Raw genomic sequence first — 16,537 nt, forward strand, 5'->3', positions numbered from 1 at the left:
CCTTCATGTGATTGCAAAAAATATTTACAAAATTCATTGATGAATTTTTTTAAATAATACTTGTGATTTTTTTTAAATAATAAGCCTTTTAGTTTGCCAAGTAGTATTATCTTTGAAAGAGATACAAACAAATCTCCACAACACGCTCCAATCTAAGGCTGCTTCTGTGTTACAATGTCTCTTAAAATCTTTATAACAACTTTCAAGATATTGTCCCACAAAGATCAGACAAAATATGTAGCAGGTATCTAATGTAAATGTACACTTGCTTTCGGCACATTGTTTGCAATTTTATAAAGAGACATGTCTTAGCATTTGTAGGCGAGTGAGTATCACTATGGTGTAGTCAAGTATCGAGCTTGTGCTACATTTGTCCGGTAACATGACTATACAGAGGTTGCCAGCAAGTTTTTTTCTAATTTAGCATGGGTCTCTTATTTTCCTTTTGCCTCGTCAATCGGTGAAGACAAAGCAAAATGTACCCCTTTTCTTTCTCACTTAATCTTATCTGTCTTGCTCGCCAATCCTGGATGTTGTCAGAGTGTCAACTACCAACTATTCATTTGCATATTTTCTCTACCCATTCAAGGAGAAGCCCGTTGCTTGCAGCCAATGGATAATTATTGTCCTTTTAGCTGGTAATAGTGCCAGCACTCTAAATCCATAGTTATTTTCCTCTTTTTTGGTCTAGGGCGCACATACAATATGCAATATCCCCCAATAAAAGAGCATGTTCATATCATATCGAGAAAGTTAGCACAATCATGACAGCACCTTGGGCATTCTTGTGATCTGCTGAGGTATATTTTATTTAGTAGCTGTAGGTAAGATAGGCATGAAGTAGAATTTGGAATTGGGCAAGGTGAAATACTGCGTTGCAACTCACTGTTGTATGATAAACAAAATTCTGTTCCATTCTGTGTCTGTGTGCGGATTCCCATTATATTTTTCCTGTTTTGCTCTAATCACTATGGGGGTAGTGATCAGACCAGAATGAGCACCATGTAGGTATTAGAAATGGGTTTCTCTCCCTACATAAGATTTGTGTCATTGTGATAGATTCGGGTTTTGGGAAGCCTCTCTGGGTGAGATCGGTGGCATTGCCACTCTTGCAAATGTCAGGAATTGTCCAGCCCCAATTGGGAATTTGCGTCTAATTTCCAGGGGCGCCTCCTCCGCAATGGTTGAAAAATAAAACAATATAGTTTTAGTTGTCAGCTGCTATCTGTGCCATCGTGTGTGGAGATGGGCAGGGCTTTCCTGAGCAATGGGAGGGGCGCTGAATGATGTGCACTTCTAACTTTGCATGTCTGTTTGGCCGACTGTTTTAGGCCCGCCAAACAAACATGTCCAATAGGCTTCTCCAACCTGGCAGTTTGCACAGCCAGGTTGGAGAAACAGCACAGTTTCCCTGAGCAAAGCATCAAAGCAGCCTGCTAAATCCAATCCCGATGCTGCTTTTATGCAGCATAAGAGAAGTGCATGCAGTGTATGTGGGACCAGGAAGTAGGGGAACTCCGAGGTGGCAGAAGCAGCATGAAGTAAGTATTATTTAATTGTTTCTCCCCCTCCGCGATTCCCCGCGCTCCATCCCCATGCTCCCTCCATGCACCCGACCACTGTCAGTATGTATCGGCCACTACTGTCAATTTCTTCAAATGTTAATAAAGGGGCTACCTCGTACAGGTCTCCCAACACTCAACATCCTCCCTCTAGCCAACCATCACTCTCTGTCTCACATTTCAGCTCATCAAAGTAAGGAAATCCCACACTGCTTGGACCATCCGAATGACATTAGTGACATCAACTTAGGGGGTCCGCGGCCCACCAGTCTTAGTGTCAAATATGAATGTTTTAATTCAGTTTCAGCGTAGCATACAAGAGTGACCGCTCTTGATTGGACATCTCTTTCAGCCACACTGGTAAATGTTGTAAATTGGATGGTAAGTAGTAGCATCCAAAATCTAAAAAGGTTAAGCTGCGCTACTTGTATGGGAGTGTATAGCTAACTCTTTCCTGGGATTCATGCTCCAACATACATCAGTGGTCAGCATATCAGTGAATCTCTGGAATATTGATCTGAGTAGCAAGCACATAACCCTTGGAATGCCTAATGACATCTGGAGTGTAGGATCATTTTTACAAGTGCAATACGACCCAATAAGGAGAGTGGAAGTTATATCCAAAAGGCAAGAGATCAGTTTATCATCTAAAAGTCACTACTAATGTTTAGTTCTGTGTCAGTTTCCAGTGAAAACATTACAGTTAAACCCATATAGGGATTTGAACTGGCATATTAATTCTAAATCGGATAGCTGTCCCGCTGATCGTTAGACCATGGCCCCCACGGGAAAATAGCATGATTTTATCTAGTTGGTCTTTAGCCCAGACTGTCATCCAAAGTCTTCCTGTATTGTAAGGAAATGTGGTACCACACTCTCTGGGTCTTTCATATGGATGAGTATAAATAGACCGAATTAGAGCTTCAAAGATTGTGGCGGAAGCGCTGTTGATATTGGTCTCTCTATCTCCGGGGTCCCCAACCTTTTCTGTGATAAGAGCTACATAAGTTAAATGAAAATCATCTCGAGCTACTAATTTTATCAGTGTCGTAATAGTGAGCACATCAGACAAGATTACATTAGTGGCCACCCCATGTCAGATTACCAGCAGTGATCACCTCGGTGCATTAGGCAGGGCTGCCAGCAGTAATATCCAAAAGGCTTCATCAATTTGAAATGCCTCTACATGGCTAAACCATGGCAGCTATAGCAGAAATCCCTCAGTAATAAGTCTTTCCAACACTGTATGATTTATCACTAAAGCATCAGTTTGAGGTATATTCTGGAAATTGAACATTTTTTTTCCAAACATCAGTTTATGAGTTCTGTAAATGCAGGAATTTACATCTGGAAAACAGCCTTTTCAACGATAGTTTACATATATTAATTCAACCAAGCACAAGAGAGCTAGTTACAGGTAACTGGGGTGCTTCCTGTAGCGCTAGCTCACAAACTACTCGTTGGAGAAGCATGCTTTAGCTCCTTTTGACAGTTACAATGATTCTTAAGTATTAAGATAGCCATACAGTGGCTATAATTCATTATCTATTTCTCTAAGGTTAACAGTTAGGCAACATTCCGATGTACATCTAAGACCTCTGAGGTAAAAGTATGTTAATCAGATAAACTTAAAACGAGAAAAGATGGACCTGGATGTTGTGCTTGCAAAGAATAAAGGCTACAACTAAGAACTTCAATTGCTGCTTAGCAGAAGGACAATATATAACATGTTTAGCCTCTTTTGGAAGCTATCAACAATTCTGTGGCTAAAATATAAAATGGTCCCAAGAAGATGCAATGCCAATGTGGTTTTACAAAGTGGTTTGACATATCTTGTAATAAGGTAAGTAGGATCCCGTAGAAATCTTTAAAAACATATCAACATTACAAAATGACCATCCACAGCATATTTTACACAGAAACTGAGGGAGGGAAAGAACCTGAAGCTGTCACTGGGCAAGAAGGTACAGTAAAAGTGTAGTATTTAATTCTTAAAGTTATAAAGGGTAATCATTTGAAACATTCCCTCCCTATGTGCTCATCTTCCAGCAAATGTTTGCGTCACCATATTTCAAAAAGTGCTCAATAACTCTTTAGGAAGTCAACCAGGTCAGACTGATTGGATAGAACATGTACAGCTAGCTAAGTCCCAAAAACACAGTCACCATAGTGGAATTCCTGAAGATGTATATAACATGAAACTTTAGTGTTCCCTATGGATAGCAATATTCAATGCTATATTAAATTAACAGTCACTTCCTTCAACTTGGTCTACTTTCATAATTGCTCTGAAAGTTATAGAGGGGCCCTGGCCTACCCGACCTTTTGCCACCAGATATTCCTAATAATAATAATAATAATAAAGAGCTTGTAAAGCGCTCAGTAATGCCATCACGGCATGTCCCCGCGCTAAAGCTAGCAGTGAACCAGCAAGAGAGAGAGATCCAGAGGTCTATGCTGTGTATAAGTGAGTTTTCAGCAAGGCCCTAAACCGCGCTTCACTACTCTCCAGTCTCAAGGCCAAGGGAAGTTTGTTCCATTGTTGAGCTGCATGGAGCGCAAAAGAACGACCACCTATTCTGGCCTTCCTCGTCCTGGGGACTGTCAGCAGTCCGGTCCCCTCCGAACGAAGGGACCTGGAGGGTTCATACCGGCTGACTAGATCCTTTAAATAAGCGGGCGACCTATCCCAGACAATCCGATGACAGAAGAGTAGGCACTTAAAACGCACCCGTTTCTTCACAGGCAACCAATGAAGCGCATCCAGCGCCTTCTGCGAATTGGCCCTCCTAGGTCTTCTCAACACCAACCTGGCGGCGGAGTTCTGGATGACTTGGAGGCGGCCCAGGCTACCCTCGGTTGCCCCCAGGAACAGTACATTTCCATAGTCCAACCGCGAGGTCACCAGTGCCTGTGTTAAAGTCCTTCTGGCCGCAAGGGGCAATAGGTCTAAAGTTTTATTTAGGGTCTTTAGAACTCCAAAACATTTGCCCACAAGACGCCTAATGTGGCCATCATACGAGAGGGAGGGATTCATCCAGATTCCCAAGTTCTTTGCTTCCTCACAGGGGGTAGGAGTAGGACCCAAGCATGAAGGCCTCTTAGACTCTATAATAAAATGACTGTGAAGGGACTCAAGGGCTAGAATGCAGAATATGATATTCATAATATTTTAGTTGGTAATCAATAGTGGATTACATGGAGCGGGGGATCAGACAGCAAACCTGGGTCTCCTTGTAAGGAAGTGATGGACTGATCAGCGGCGGCACCTTCAGAGATCTGGGTCAGGAATCAATGTCTGGCAAAACCACAGCTTGCAACCAGAAACTGTCATGCCAAAATAACACTGGGCGTTCATACTGCCTCTGGACAGGACCTGATCACAACCCCGAGGGGAGTGGTATCTGTTGGGGCCCTTGAAAGAGAGTACCTTACGGTTAAAATTAGGAACTGCATGAAGAAAACCCTAGCATACACAACACCAGGACGACAGCGCAGCAGTCTACTCTAGACCATTGCCCTCAACACAGTGTTGGAAAGTGGCAACAGATGGCAAAAGATAAAGGCCCAAAACCGCAAAGGCAGGGGAAAATGGATATGTTTGCAAAGGTCCTGCAAGCCCCGTGGCACAAGTCGAGGCCGCAACAGACATACCATACAATAATATACTGCTCCAAGCAATTCAATCTTCCAGAAAAGCGCTGGAATGTAAGATCAACAGAATTCGCATTGATGTCGACATCCTGCGCCAAGAACTCCACAACATTTCTGAAAAAGTAATGCAAGCGGAGAATAGAATATCCAAAGTGGAAGACACTTCCCAAGCCCTCAGGAAGGAGGTCATAGCCTTGACCACAGCTATGTAAGAGGTGGCTTTGAGAGTCGGTGATGCAAATAATCGTGCCCGCAGAAACAACATTTGATTTATTTGCTTGCCTGAAGCAATAGAAGGCTCAGATGCATGTGCTTTTCTGCACAAATGGCTAACGGACTCCCTCCCAAACACGCAGTTCCTACCCCTTCTTTGTGATTGTTAGACGGGGACCTGGAGGGTCGGCCGAGCACAAGGGGAGAGGCCTCCAGTGAGGACCGTCTCCAGCGATCGCACAGACAGGTAACTTCCCCCCCACAGATGGACACCACACGAAGATCAGATTAACACCTTTTATAGGCAGTTCTTGGAATGAGGCAGTACGATACAAGGAGATCAGGACACGATGGTCCTCTCAGTTCTAGTCTCTAGTAGGGAAAGGGGGTAGTGGGACAGTCTTTGTACCTACGGGTACTGGGGTAGAAACGGCGGTAGCTCACAATCCTTGAGCCCGGCGTTCGGAGGGATCGGACCGCGGCAGCGCCAGCAGGTCCCGAGGAGATCGTAGGTGGCAACGGGCCGCGGCAGCGCCAGCAGGTCCCAACGAGGATGACGGTTACAACGGGCCGCGGCAGCGCCGGCAGGTCCCCCCGAGGATGAAGGTTTCAACGGGCCGCGGCAGCGCCAGCAGGTCCCACGAGGAGGAAGGTTGGAACGGGCCGCTGCAGCGCCAGCAGGTCCCACGAGGATGAAGGTTGGAACGGGCCGCGGCAGCGCCAGCAGGTCCCACGAGGATGAAGGTTGGAACGGGCCGCGGCAGCGCCAGCAGGTCCCACGAGGATGAAGGGTGCAGAAGGCCGCGGCAGTGCCAGCAGGCAGGACGATGGTTCACGAGGCAGGGCTGTGGCAGCGCCAGCAGTCCGTCAAGGATGAGTTCTTCTCGGTGTCTCTCGACTCCAGGATACAACTGCCTTCCTGTTCTGGGGCTGCCTCAGTTATAGGTCTGGCACTCTTTGATGTCCGGACCCTCGCTCTTGGAGGTCGGGAGGTATCGGATGAGGGAGTCCAGACACCCAGCAGGGGGGTGGAGCCAGCGCCCGGGGAGGCTGGGGTGATCGGCACCTGGCGGGAGAGAGCCATCGACACTTCTTACTCCCATTGACCGGCCAAGTGGTCCGTTCACCTCCTGGGTGGATGGTGGTGCCGGGATGTCGGGGCCTGGCCAGGCCCGGGGTTGGGGTCGAGCTGAGGCCACGCGGCCTCCTGGCGCAGTGTCTAAGATGGCGGCTGGCCCGGGCAAGGGTGCTGACGGTGGCCCAGGCCAGGGACACAGGGATTCCCAGGAGCAGAAGTCCCCTGGGGGACGGGTTGGGGGGTTGCTTCTGCGGGTAGTACCTGGAAGGCCGGTACCAGGGCCCTGTCATGCGGGGAGGGAGCGAGCCCTGCATGGGGCCTGTCCAACATGCGTCCCCCCCAGCTGAAGGCGGGGAGAGTCACCCATCCTCTTGGGGACTTTCCTCGTCGAGGCGGAAAAAGCGGGACAGGCCGTCCGCGTTGGCGTGGTCTTGACCAGGGCGATGCTCTACAGTGAAGTCCATCCCCTGCAGGGAGATGGACCATCGCAATAGTTTGGGGTTCTCCCCCCGCATTTGCATGAGCCATTGCAGGGGCCGATGATCTGTTTGTACCTGGAAGTGGGTTCCGAAGAGGTAAGGCCGGAGCTTCTTGAGGGCCCACACTACTGCGAAGGCCTCTCGCTCAATGGTGCTCCAGCGCTGTTCTCGGAGCAGTAGGCGTCTGCTGATGAAGGCCACTGGTTGGTCGACTCCTTCGGGGTTCAGTTGGGAGAGGACGGCCCCAATACCATGGTCTGAGGCATCGGTCTGAACGATGAACTCGCGGCTGTAGTCGGGGGCCTGGAGCACAGGAGCGGTGCACATGGCGGCCTTCAGCTTCTCGAAGGCCGCTTGACAGTCGGGAGTCCAGTTGACTCTTTTTGGGTGGTTCTTAGACGTGAGTTCCGTGAGGGGCCCCACAATGCTGCCATAGTCCTTCACGAACCGCCGGTAGTATCCGGTGAGCCCCAGGAAGGCTCGGACCTCGGTTTGTGTTTCGGGGGGTTGCCAGGACTGAATGGCAGCTACCTTGAGTTGGAGGGGGGCCACCAGACCGCTCCCCACTTGGTGTCCGAGGTAGGTCACAGACCCCTGGCCGATTGGGCACTTGCTGGCCTTTATGGTGAGGCCGGCCTGTTGGAGGGCCTGCAGGACCTCTCGGAGGTGATGGAGGTGGTCTGTCCAGTGGCGGCTGTATACCGCGATGTCGTCCAGGTAGGCGGCGCTGAATTCTTCGAGGCCCGCCAATACCTGGTTCACCAGTCTTTGAAAAGTGGCTGGAGCGTTCTTCATGCCGAATGGCATCACTCTGAAATGGTAGTGCCCATCCGGGGTGGAGAAAGCGGAACGTTCTTGGGCCCTGGGGGTGAGGCCGATCTGCCAGTAGCCCGCCGTCAGGTCGAAGATGCTTAGGTAGCGGGCTGCCCCCATGCGGTCGACTAGTTCATCTGCTCGGGGGATAGGGTGAGCGTCGGTTCGGGTGACCGCGTTCAGACCCCGATAGTCGATGCAGAATCGGAGCTCAGGTGTGGTGCCCGGGGCCGCGGCCTTGGGGACCAGGACGACCGGGCTGGCCCAGGGACTGTCCGAAGGTTCGATGACCCAGAGGGCGAGCATCTTGGAGACTTCTTCTTGGATGCAGGTACGTACCCGATCCGGTACTCGGTACGCTCGGTGTCGGACAGGAGGACTGTCCCCAGTGTCCACGTCGTGCAGGCACCAGGAGGTGACTCCGGGTGCGAGGGAGAACAGGTTTGCGAACGGCAGCAGGAGGGCCCGACAATCTTGACGCTGCTCTGGGGTCAGGGCCTCGGAGAGTCGGACCCCGTCCACCGAACCATCTCTTTCACGGGTCCTCAGTAGGTCAGGGAGGGGCTCGGAGTCTCCTTCTGCGCCACTGTCGGTAGCCATCAGCAGGCTGAGTTCTGAGCGCACGAAGTGGGGTTTGAGTCTATTGGCGTGGAGAACCCGGAGGGGGTTCCGGGGGGACTCCAGGTCGATGAGATAGGTGACGGGACTCTTGCGCTCGATCACCTTGAAGGGCCCTGTCCATTTGTCCTGCAAGGCACACGGTTCGATGGGGGACATCACCCATACCTGCTGACCCGGTTCAAACTCGATGGAGGAGGCATGTTGATCGTACCACTTCTTCATGTCCTCTTGACTGGCCTCAAGATTGGCTTTGGCGATCTCCCGGAATTTCCGGGTCTGATTGCGGAGGGTCAGGAGGTACTTGTAGACGTCTGGAGGGGTTTTTAGGGGGGCCATTTCCCATTCCTCCTTCACTAGGCTGAGAGGCCCGCGAACGGGGTGTCCGTACAGGAGTTCGAAGGGGCTGAAGCCGAGGGACTTCTGGGGGACTTCTCGGTAGGCGAAGAGGAGGCACGGTAGTAGCACGTCCCACTGGCGGCGTAGGGGTTCTTCTAGCCCCATGATCATCCCCTTGAGAGTGCGGTTGAACCGCTCGACCAGTCCGTTTCCCTGGGGGTGATAGGGGGTTGTGAATCGGTAGGTGACCCCGCACTGCTGCCAGAGGGATTTCATATACTTTGAAATAAAGTTCGTACCCCTGTCGCTGACGACCTCCCGGGGGAAGCCCACTCGAGAAAAGATCCCCATTAAGGCTCGACCCACTACTGGTGCTGTTATAGTACGAAGGGGAACCGCCTCAGGATAGCGGGTGGCGTGGTCCACCAGGACCAGGATGAAGCGATGCCCTTGTGCTGTTCGGGGGTCCAGAGGCCCCACAATGTCTATTCCCACCCTTTCGAACGGGGTGGTCACCACTGGGAATGGCTGTAGGGGTGCCTTGAGTTTGCGGCCACTCTTCCCGCTGGCCTGGCAGGTCGGGCAGGACCGGCAGTGGTTGGAGACGTCATTGATCATTTTGGGCCAGAAAAAGTGAGTCACCAGGCGGTGGTAGGTTTTGTCTTGCCCCAGGTGCCCAGCCAGGGGGACATCATGGGCCAAGTTCAACAGGAAGTCTCTGAAGTGGAGGGGCACCACCAGCACTCGACCAGCCCCCAGCTCTGCGATTCTTTGCTCGCTGTACAAGAGATCATTGTCCCAATAAACCCAGTGGGCCCCGGTGGTGTCTCCTTGGCCCTGGGCGAGCGCTTGCTGTCGCAGTCCCTCGAGGGAGGGACAGGTCTTTTGCTCCTGCCGGAATTGTTCTTGGGTGGGCCCCCCTTCTTGACGCCACTGAGCCAGGTCGGGAAGTTCGGGGGGCTGTGCGGACCCCTCTGGGGTGGGTTCCGGGTGGTCGGTATGGATGAAGTCTTCTTCTGGAGCGATCGAGGGTGGAGGTGCTGACCATTCGGGTTCTTCTGGTCTAGGGATGGTGCGGGTGGCCATGGACCGGGTGGTCACGCACGCCCAGTCCGGGAGACCCAACATCCCCAGATGCTCTCTTCTTTCAACAGCTGCCCACGGGGAGCTCTCGAGATCGTTCCCCAGGAGGCAGTCCACGGGGGCATCGTCGCGGACAGTTACTTTCAGCATGCCGGACACTCCTCCCCATTCGAAGGGGACGCAGGCCATCCGACACAGGCTCTCCGAATTGTCGGCCGATCGGACGGGGCAAAGCACGTTTGGCAGGATTTGTTCTGGGGTCACCAGGTGACAACAGACGGCCGTCACACTGGCCCCGGTGTCACGCAGTGCCTCGGCCTTGCGCCCATTTATGCTCACCCATTGGCTGTACTTCCGAGTGTTGGCGGGCAGGGGAGTCCGCGGGACCATGTCTCTTCCTCCTAGGCAGGCCAGGGTCATGGCGGCGGGTTCCCACTTGAACTGCTCCGACTCGTATGCTTCAGGGTCTTCGGAGACTTGTTCTTCTCCTAGGGCGGCGGCCGCCACCTGGCGGGGCCCGGGAACCTGGTTCTTCGGGCAGGTCGGGTCACTGGCATAGTGGCCGACTCGCTGGCATCGATGACCCGTAACGTTGGCTCGGAACCCCGGGCGCATCGGGGGGTTTCCCCGGCCTGCTGGGGGCGGGGTGGTGTTAGCGGGAGCGACTGGGACAGCGTCTCTGCCCCGGCCCTGTCCTCCTCCTCCTCCCCGGGGACGATGATGACCTTGGTTGGTTCTGTTCTGCTCGTTCGGCCCACTCTGGGCCACTCGGGTGCTCTCCCACCGATCCGCCTCGGTGGCGAGCTGCCGTGGTTCAGTCAATTTACTGTCGAGGAGGTGCTGCCTGAGCTCGACGAAACAGTTGTTGGAGAGGTGCTCCCACACAATGAGATTGAAGAGTTGTTCGTAAGTGGTTACGTTGTTACCCTTGATCCATCCCTCGAAGGCCCGGCTGAAATAGTTCACGTATTCCAACCAAGTTGTACCTGGGATCCGGGTGCAGTTGCGGAACCTCAGGCGGTACATTTCAGGCGTAAGCCCATAGCGACTGAGGAGGGCGGCCTTCATGTGGTCATAGGACGTCATTTGATGGTCCGGAAGCTGCAGCAGGGCATCACGGCCCTCATTGACGAATCTCCCCCATAGACCGGCTCCCCAGTCACTTCGAGCGATCCGGTGGGCAGTCATGGCGATCTCATAGGCCTTGAACCACTGCTGTATGTCGTCGTTTCAGTGGTATTCTCGGACCACATCCTTGGGGATGTGGACCTTCTGCTCGGTAGTACCCGGGGAGCGCGGTGGCTCGGGCACCCCTAGGTTTTTGTTCAGTTTGCGCATTTCTATCTCTGCTAGTTTGCACTCGTGTTCGTATGCCAGTCTTTTTTCTTCGAGATCCCTCTGTCTCTGTTTTTCCTCTCGCTCTTCTCTGAGCCGTAAGTGTTCTAAGTTTATTTTTTGTTCCGCCAGCTTCAATTCCGCGTCTAATTTGAGCCGTGCCAAGTCTAACTCGTGTAGTCTATTTTTTTCCCGCTCCTGGATCTCTTCTCGGGAGGGGCCTGTTCTCCGTTCTTCCGTCAGGGTGGTGTTGACTTCCGGGGCTTCGGGGTCCCGGGGGGTGGCGGTATTCGTCTCTGTCCAGGCCTCTAGGGCGTTTTTGAAGTCTTCTTTTGTGCTTAGCCCGGTGGTAGCAATGCCTAAGTCCATGCAAAATTGTTTTAGCTCTCGGTGGTTGTATTCTTCCAGCTTTTCCATCTGGAACTTCTCTGCCGATCCGCTCTCTTTGGTCGTCATTGTGGTTTAGTCGTAGGGTGAGTTACTGTCTGTACGGTACGCGTTGGTTCGGATCGCGCCGCTGGCCACCAATGTTAGACGGGGACCTGGAGGGTCGGCCGAGCACAAGGGGAGAGGCCTCCAGTGAGGACCGTCTCCAGCGATCGCACAGACAGGTAACTTCCCCCCCACAGATGGACACCACACGAAGATCAGATTAACACCTTTTATAGGCAGTTCTTGGAATGAGGCAGTACGATACAAGGAGATCAGGACACGATGGTCCTCTCAGTTCTAGTCTCTAGTAGGGAAAGGGGGTAGCGGGACAGTCTTGGTACCTACGGGTACTGGGGTAGAAACGGCGGTAGCTCACAATCCTTGAGCCCGGCGTTCGGAGGGATCGGACCGCGGCAGCGCCAGCAGGTCCCGAGGAGATCGTAGGTGGCAACGGGCCGCGGCAGCGCCAGCAGGTCCCAACGAGGATGACGGTTACAACGGGCCGCGGCAGCGCCGGCAGGTCCCCCCGAGGATGAAGGTTTCAACGGGCCGCGGCAGCGCCAGCAGGTCCCACGAGGAGGAAGGTTGGAACGGGCCGCGGCAGCGCCAGCAGGTCCCACGAGGATGAAGGTTGGAACGGGCCGCGGCAGCGCCAGCAGGTCCCACGAGGATGAAGGTTGGAACGGGCCGCGGCAGCGCCAGCAGGTCCCACGAGGATGAAGGGTGCAGAAGGCCGCGGCAGCGCCAGCAGGCAGGACGATGGTTCACGAGGCAGGGCTGTGGCAGCGCCAGCAGTCCGTCAAGGATGAGTTCTTCTCGGTGTCTCTCGACTCCAGGATACAACTGCCTTCCTGTTCTGGGGCTGCCTCAGTTATAGGTCTGGCACTCTTTGATGTCCGGACCCTCGCTCTTGGAGGTCGGGAGGTATCGGATGAGGGAGTCCAGACACCCAGCAGGGGGGTGGAGCCAGCGCCCGGGGAGGCTGGGGTGATCGGCACCTGGCGGGAGAGAGCCATCGACACTTCTTACTCCCATTGACCGGCCAAGTGGTCCGTTCACCTCCTGGGTGGATGGTGGTGCCGGGATGTCGGGGCCTGGCCAGGCCCGGGGTTGGGGTCGAGCTGAGGCCACGCGGCCTCCTGGCGCAGTGTCTAAGATGGCGGCTGGCCCGGGCAAGGGTGCTGACGGTGGCCCAGGTCAGGGACACAGGGATTCCCAGGAGCAGAAGTCCCCTGGGGGACGGGTTGGGGGGTTGCTTCTGCGGGTAGTACCTGGAAGGCCGGTACCAGGGCCCTGTCATGCGGGGAGGGAGCGAGCCCTGCATGGGGCCTGTCCAACAGTGATCGAGAGGGTCCACAGAATGCCTAGGCAGAAACTCCCTACCGGAACACCGCCAAGGCCTTTGCTTGCACGTTTTTAGGTTTCGACCTGGCGATCTGCGCAAGTAGTTCGCGCAGGTGAAATCTTTTGTTTACCATATTGGCTATCGGAACGTCCCCCACCTCCCATTAGCTAGCTCCATAAATGGAGGCTAGCCATTGGGAGCCGGATCTGTCCGTCAAGGCCGGACCAGATTCGGGGGCGTTCCCGCGATTTTTTCCCTCTCCGCCTCTGCGATGTCGTCATCGCGGCGGTGGGCGGAGTTTCGTTTTTTTTCCTTCTGTGTTTGTTTTGGTCATTCCATGCGAGGAAGCCCAGGTGAGTGCTTGTTTTTTAGTGGTGGAGCACGTGAATTCAGTGTACGTTGGTTAAAAATACATGATGAAGACACAGGCCACGATCTGGCTGTTCATCAAGTGCATGGGCGCAAAAAGTAGTTTTTGCCCCTTTATTTGTAGTGAGGACTCCGCAGTGGTTTGTCTGATGTGAAATTGCTCGGCTGATCCCCTTTGTTGCAGCATGCATAACTTTTCATTCTTTCAGTTCGACTTTACAGTCCGTTTTAATAATGTCCTTAAAACTGCGGGTGTCCAGTACCCAAACGGCCTAAATAGACTCGTATGGGCTAAGCATCTCGTGCCCCTCGTGAGACACTTGTAAAACTGCTCATAAGATTTGCAACAGGGAGTTTTTTCATGGTTTGGCAATTTTCGTAATGCATTACAGTTGAATTTATATAGCGCTTCATATCCTAACCGCACTGCAAAGCGCTGAAGAGCATCAGAGGCCATAAAGTACGTGCTGCAAAGGTGATTAACAGCAAATGGGTAGGGAGTGCAGAGTGGATAGGGAGTGCAGAGTGGATAGGGAGTGCAGGGTGGATAGGGAGTGCAGGGTGGATAGGGAGTGCAGAGTGGATAGGGAGTGGAGAGTGCATAGGGAGTGGAGAGTGCATAGGGAGTGGAGAGTGGAGAGTGCATAGGGAGTGGAGAGTGCATAGGGAGTGGAGAGTGCATAGGGAGTGGAGAGTGCATAGGGAGTGGAGAGTGCATAGGGAGTGCAGAGTGCATGGAGAGTGCAGAGTGGAGAGTGCATAGAGAGTGCATAGGGAGTGCAGAGTGCATGGAGAGTGCAGAGTGCATAGGGAGTGCAGAGTGCATAGGGAGTGGAGAGTGCATAGGGAGTGGAGAGTGCATAGGGAGTGGAGAGTGCATAGGGAGTGCAGAGTGCATAGGGAGTGCATAGGGAGTGCAGAGTGCATAGGGCGTGCAGAGTGCATAGGGAGTGCAGAGTGCATAGGGCATGCAGAGTGGGGAGTGCAGAATGCATAGGGAGTGCAGAGTGGAGAGTGCATAGAGAGTGGAGAGTGCATAGGGAGTGCAGAGTGGAGAGTGCATAGGGAGTGGAGAGTGGAGAGTGCATAGGGGGTGGAGAGTGCAGAGTGCATAGGGAGTGCATAGGAAGTGAAGAGTGCATAGGGAGTGAAGAGTGCATAGGGAGTGAAGAGTGCATAGAGAGTGAAGAGTGCATAGAGAGTGAAGAGTGCATAGGGAGTGAAGAGTGCATAGGGAGTGGAGAGTGAAGAGTGCATAGGGAGTGCAGAGTGCATAGGGAGTGGAGTGGAGAGTGGAGAGTGCATAGGGAGTGGAGAGTGCATAGGGAGTGGAGAGTGCATAGGGAGTGGAGAGTGCATAGGGAGTGGAGAGTGCATGGAGAGTGCAGAGTGGAGAGTGCATAGGGAGTGCAGAGTGGAGAGTGCATAGGGAGTGGAGAGTGCATAGGGAGTGGAGAGTGCATAGGGAGTGGAGAGTGCATAGGGAGTGGAGAGTGCATAGGGAGTGCAGAGTGCATAGGGAGTGCAGAGTGCATAGGGCATGCAGAGTGCATAGGGCGTGCAGAGTGCATAGGGAGTGGAGAGTGCATAGGGAGTGCAGAGTGGAGAGTGCATAGGGAGTGCAGAGTGGAGAGTGCATAGGGAGTGGAGAGTGCATAGGGAGTGGAGAGTGCATAGGGAGTGGAGAGTGCATAGGGAGTGGAGAGTGCATAGGGAGTGCAGAGTGCATAGGGAGTGCAGAGTGCATAGGGCGTGCAGAGTGCATAGGGCGTGCAGAGTGCATAGGGCGTGCAGAGTGCATAGGGCGTGCAGAGTGCATAGGGAGTGCAGAGTGGGGAGTGCAGAGTGCATAGGGAGTGCAGAGTGGAGAGTGCACAGAGAGTGGAGAGTGCATAGGGAGTGCACAGGGAGTGGAGAGTGCATAGGGAGTGGAGAGTGGAGAGTGCATAGGGGGTGGAGAGTGGAGAGTGCATAGGGGGTGGAGAGTGCAGAGTGCATAGGGGGTGGAGAGTGCAGAGTGCATAGGGAGTGCATAGGGAGTGCAGAGTGCATAGGGAGTGAAGAGTGCATAGGGAGTGAAGAGTGCATAGGGAGTGAAGAGTGCATAGGGAGTGAAGAGTGCATAGGGAGTGAAGAGTGCATAGGGAGTGCAGAGTGCATAGGGAGTGGAGTGGAGAGTGGAGAGTGCATAGGGAGTGGAGAGTGCATAGGGAGTGGAGAGTGCATAGGGAGTGGAGAGTGCATAGGGAGTGGAGAGTGCAGAGTGCATAGGGAGTGGAGAGTGCAGAGTGCATAGGGAGTGGAGAGTGCAGAGTGCATAGGGAGTGGAGAGTGCATAGGGAGTGGAGAGTGCATAGGGAGTGGAGAGTGCATAGGGAGTGGAGTGCATAGGGAGTGGAGAGTGCATAGGGGGGAGAGTGCATAGGGAGGGGAGAGTGCATAGGGAGGGGAGAGTGCATAGGGAGTGGAGAGTGCATAGGGAGTGGAGAGTGCATAGGGAGTGCAGCTCGAGGGAGTGGAGAGTGCATAGGGAGTGGAGAGTGCATAGGGAGTGGAGAGTGCATAGGGAGTGCAGAGTGGGGAGTGGAGAGTGCATAGGGAGTGGAGAGTGCATAGGGAGTGCAGAGTGGAGAGTGCATAGGGAGTGCAGAGTGGAGAGTGCATAGGGAGTGGAGAGTGCATAGGGAGTGGAGAGTGCATAGGGAGTGGAGAGTGCATAGGGAGTGGAGAGTGCATAGGGAGTGGAGAGTGCATAGGGAGTGGAGAGTGCATAGGGAGTGGAGAGTGCATAGGGAGTGCAGCTCGAGGGAGTGGAGAGTGCATAGGGAGTGGAGAGTGGAGAGTTCATAGGGAGTGGAGAGTGCATAGGGAGTGCAGAGTGGGGAGTGGAGAGTGCATAGGGAGTGGAGAGTGCATAGTGCATAGGGAGTGGAGAGTGCATAGGGAGTGGAGAGTGCATAGGGAGTGCAGAGTGCATAGGGAGTGGAGAGTGCATAGGGAGTGGAGAGTGCATAGGGAGTGGAGAGTGCATAGGGAGTGGAGAGTGCATAGGGAGTGGAGAGTGCATAGAGAGTGAAGAGTGGAGAGTACATAGGGAGTGCAGAGTGCATAGAGAGTGCAGAGTGGAGAGTGCATAGGGAGTGCAGAGTGCATGGAGAGTGCATAGGGAGTGGAGAGTGCAGAGTGCATAGGGAGTGGAGAGTGCATAGGGAGTGGA

General features: G+C 53.4%; 1 protein-coding gene across 1 annotated transcript in view; it reads right to left on the reverse strand.

The window, feature by feature from the left end:
- The window catches only part of LOC144822877 (solute carrier family 13 member 1-like), a 701,886-nt gene that overhangs the window by 173,102 nt on the left and 512,247 nt on the right, over positions 1 to 16,537 (reverse strand). The gene's annotated exons all lie outside the window — the stretch shown is intronic.

The sequence above is a fragment of the Lissotriton helveticus genome, chromosome 3_1 (genome assembly GCF_964261635.1).
Source record: "Lissotriton helveticus chromosome 3_1, aLisHel1.1, whole genome shotgun sequence".
In the NCBI taxonomy this organism is placed as follows: domain Eukaryota; kingdom Metazoa; phylum Chordata; class Amphibia; order Caudata; family Salamandridae; genus Lissotriton; species Lissotriton helveticus.